The following is a 5,129-nucleotide window of genomic DNA, read 5'->3' on the forward strand; positions in this document are numbered from 1 at the left end:
AGAACAGTTCTAGGGTCAAATTGTTCTTAGACATTTTAGAACATTTCTATGACAGAATATTTTGACAGTTGTAATGAGAGGTTAAAGTGATCTCCACTGTATCATGAGTTTATTTGCAACCACTGACCCGGGTCACTATTAGTGGAGTTTTAATTCTCCGAAGTTATCATCAGCCAAGGAGTCAGCGCTTATGTGCCGACATGATTTTCCTTGATGTGGGCATAATTATAAATCAACTGTTTACAATGCTATATTTTTTTAAATAGTAAGGCTTTTCTTTCTCATGAATTCGAAAAGATAACCTTAGCTGTATTCAACAAAACTTTTGGGAACGTGTTCATTAAATTAGATTTAACTTTTCCAATGGCTTACACAGTGATTGCAATTCAGAATTACATAAATTGTGGAACGGGTTGATGTGTCCTATCTAAATAATTGTTTATCTTGTAAATCGAATAAGAAATGTTACAAATAAAAGTTGTTTTGTACAAAGTAAATATCAAAGTGTGTATTTATGTCAAAAACACACAAATGAAGCTCTTTATTAATGTCCTGCTATTAAAGGAAACCGGTGAAAATCGTGTTAGCGACAAAACCTGAAGTAAAGCGTTTTTCTAAATGTTGATGATTAATATTTTAAAAATCGTTATTGTCTATTTTTATCGTCAGTGTTATAATCTTTCATTTGCATATTAAAAAATAGCCGTGATATTGTGATTCGTAAACATTATTAACATTTTAGTGTATCAGTGAAATGTGTTTTATACACTACACAACACCCTAAAAAGCCGATTATACGGAAATTCGACCATACGATTTTCTTACGGCATGTTTAAAATGTAAGTTTAACATGAATTCTTTCATTCAATAAAATAAATCCAGGTGTGTGTTCTTTGGGTGCACTAAACTCCTTAACTAAGCGGTTTTTTTTCAGATTTCGCCGCTGCGCCAATAGTAATGAATCAAAACCGGCCTGTAAACGCTTTGAAATTTAATATTATATGTTACACCATACAATGTGCTGTTGACCTATACAATATTTATATACACAGAGTAATTTAAATATATAAGAGTGGTGAGCAAAGCTCGAACCCAATAAGGAATTTACTGACCCCGTATATATTGTATTTGGTCACTAGCACACTGTGTAACAAATTTATCGAACTATTTGAACAGGTGAAATTTAGGCCTATTATAGTGATCAAGTTTCAGTATTAGAAGTTACTCTCATCGGCCTATACGAAAAAACAAGTGTTAGCTACCTTACCTTCTATACATTTGCAGAAACTAGGTATATACCTAGGATTACACTTAGACTTACGATTACAGTTGACAAAAAACAAGGGGTCATCTCAAAATAAAAATAAAATATATAGACTACATAGTTAAATCAAATGATCTTTATTGTATTGAAAATAGGACTTTAATTCAGCGAATATGGTCACAACAGATTCGAATAGCTGTATAAGATGTCACCAAAAATTACCCGTAGTTTTGAATAATTTTTTTTAATTCTCCGCCGACTTGTTACTCTTTACTCTATAACTCTATAGTGTGTAATAAATCTACTTTAATTTCTACTCTTACACTATATATTATGGGGGTTTCGAACGATCAATACTAGATGTCTGTTCGGATATTTCTGTCGCTCACGAAAAGAACCCAGAAAACCATACGCTCTCCGCGAGAAATGTGTTTTATACACTACACAACACCCTAAAAAGCCGATTATACGGAAATTCGACCAACCGATTTTCTTACGGCATGTTTAAAATGTAAGTTTAACATGAATTCTTTCATTCAATAAAATAAATCCAGGTGTGTGTTCTTTGGGTGCACTAAACTCCTTAACTAAGCGTTTTTTTTTCAGATTTCGCCGCTGCGCCAATAGTAATGAATCAAAACCGGCCTGTAAACTCTTCCAAATGTGTTTCCTTCGTTTATTTTTAATAGTTCCTCATCAATGTCTTATTCTGTTGTGTGGGCAAGATGTTTTAGATTTTTCGTCGTCAACGTTATGATGTGTTTGTAAAGGGACGTACCACTGCTACTAACCACGGTGTATTGAAATAAATAATACCCTGTGACCAAATATTAAATACACTAGTCCCCGCCTGTTCGATTTAAACCAATGATATTCATAAAAATGTATAGAAGGTAAGGTAGTAGAAAAACAAAGGATGTGCGTTATATATAGATATGTTCCGGACCATATGAGTATCTGGACCATACGCGTATGGTCATGACCATATGGGTATATACTCATATGGTCCGACCATACGCGTATGGTCGGACCGTACGCGTATGGTCGGGGTAATCAACACGTATACTTTTAAACTCTTCATTTGGTGTGACCCTTCTGGTTGTAACGTTACTAAAATGTAATTTTATTATATATTAAAACAACTTAATAAAAAAACCCAGTTTCACACAGTTAATATTACTTACTATTTGTAAGTACAATTATAAGAAGATGTCAAAATCAAATGAACATATCTTAAAAGGATATTTTTTGTTTAAAGTAGGTTACATCACCGACAAGGATCATGATATTTATTTAAAGATCATGACATTTTTAAGACATTTTTGATAAGTAATATTTTAAAAGTGTATGCTTCATTATTTTTTTCTATTCTTTATTTCTATATTTCTATTTTAATCTTTATTATAAGACCGGTAAAATAGCATTTAACAGCTATGAAATAGCCACTGCTTTTATTTAATTTGATCTGTAATATTTATTTTACGATATTGGAGATCAAGCGTTTCTTAAAAACACCGTAGACACATCTGAACTGTCCCAATCGATATCACTGCACGCAGCCAAAACAAGCAATCGCAGAAAAGCTACATGTATGGTACCGTGTGAAGGTCATTCGAAATATACAAAAGTATACACGAATACAATTAGCGATGAAAACTAAGATCAACTGACTGTGGCATCAATATTTAATGATTATGTAGCTTTTGAAATGTAAAACTAATTCATTTTTTTTTGTAAAAACATTTGTTTTTAAGATAAAGTTGATTGTTTTATTTCTATTGTATATTTGAAAAAATACCTATATGGTCCAAATCCTCATATGGTCCGGCCCGTTAATAACCAAACAAGTATAATACTCATATGGTCCGACCATACGCGTACGGTCGGACCATACGCGTATGGTCGGACCATATGAGTATACGCATATTGTCATGACCATACGCGTATGGTCCAAATACTCATATGGTCCGGAACAGATATATAAATATCTATATGGAAATATCGAAACACCGTTCACATTTCAGTGTTCAATAAATATAAAAAGATATGGTATGAGTGCCACTATGACAACTCCACATCCAAGTCACACAATTTGTAAAAGTAAACCATTGTAGGTCAAAGACAGTTTTCAAACCGGAGCCTTGGCTCATAACGTTCACAAAAATGGGATTACCTACGGGTTAATCTATTAAATTAGAGGCTTCAATGATCCTTTGTCGCTAACCTTATATTTTTATTTACAATTGATGCAAGAAATAATGCAACCGCTATATTTTTGCTTAGGTTTCCGATATATAAGTCAAAAACTGCATTTTCCCCGTATGTTCTGTTTTAGCAATATCTGCCATGTTGATTGGCAGATAGGGTCATTGGACACTTTTTGTCAAACCAGATGCCCTCTTGCTAATTGTGACTAAGTTTGGTTAAATTTGTCTCAGTTGTTCCAGGAAAAGACTTTTTTTAAAGATTACAAAAACTTTCAAAAATCTGTAAATTTGACTGATTTGAGCAAAATTTCTTCGACAAATCCAAACTAAGCCGCATCAAGTTAGAATATAGGTTGGACCAAAAAATAATCAAATATTTATCTCATATGCCTATAAACATAGTTGAATATGATACAGTACAAAAGGTGATTTTAGGAAGATAAATACCTCTAATGGACCTCTTTGTCTTCTTAATAAGGTCTCTTTTGGTCAATTCATGCCTCTTATTTCCTCAAAATTCAACTTTTCAGGCCAATAAATAAAAATAATGGGAAAAAATCCTTCATTTATGATAGAAATGTTATAAGAAATGAGTAATTGAAGTATTTTAGCAGAATGAACAATCCATATAAAGTTTACTGTCTCAATGGAGGGTTCAATACTAGTAAATCCTTACGTAAAAAAAATAATTTACGCCACGTTCCAGAGAGGGACATAAAAGGCTTTTCTTTTATTGAATAATTTGTTGTTACTGCATTTAAGATAATTTCATTTACTTAAAACTGTAAAATTGAGAATGGAAATTGGGAATGTATCAAAAAGACAACAACCCGACCATAGAAAAAACAACAGCAGAAGGTCACCAACAGGTCTTCAATGTAACGAGAAATTCCCGCACCCGTAGGCGTCCTTCAGCTGGCCCCTAAACACATAGTTCAGTGATAATGAACGCCATACTTATTTCTTAATTGTACACAAGAAATTGAGATCTCAACCCTCCCTATATACCTCTAGCCAATGTAGAAAAGTAAACGCATAACAATACCTACATTTAAAATTCAATTCAAGAGAAGCCCGAGTCTGATATCAGAAGATGTAACAAAAGAAAATAAACAAAATGACAATAATACATAAATAACTACAGACTACTAGCAGTTAACTGACATGCCAGCTCCAGACTTCAACTAAACTGACTGAAAGATTATGATTTCATCATATGAATATTAGGCGCAACTCTTCCCGTTAGGGGTTTAGTATCACACCATCATAACATATATGAGAAGAACATAACCCGTGTCATGCCAACAACTGGTTTTTGAACAAATGTGTTTAGTTCCGATCCAAAGACCCTATAAGTGAATCAATATTATCGCCAAAATATGCACTTTAATGACCTGACAACAGTATCGTAACTATATATATCCCTCTTAATGAGTCTATATAAAGTTTTTGATAGTTTCTGCGGTGAATACTGACATTTTTGTGCTTTACAAAGCACATTTCCATAAAAAAATTGGATATGAAATCCCTAAACGTATAAGAATTCTGCATGTTGAGCTATATTTACGAATGATGTCCTATATCGATGATAATATTTAGTGAATGTTTTGACTAGTTTGTGATATCGAAAACCCTGGTGTAATAACTTTTCAATAATA

The sequence above is a fragment of the Mytilus trossulus genome, chromosome 8 (genome assembly GCF_036588685.1).
Source record: "Mytilus trossulus isolate FHL-02 chromosome 8, PNRI_Mtr1.1.1.hap1, whole genome shotgun sequence".
NCBI lineage: Eukaryota > Metazoa > Mollusca > Bivalvia > Mytilida > Mytilidae > Mytilus > Mytilus trossulus.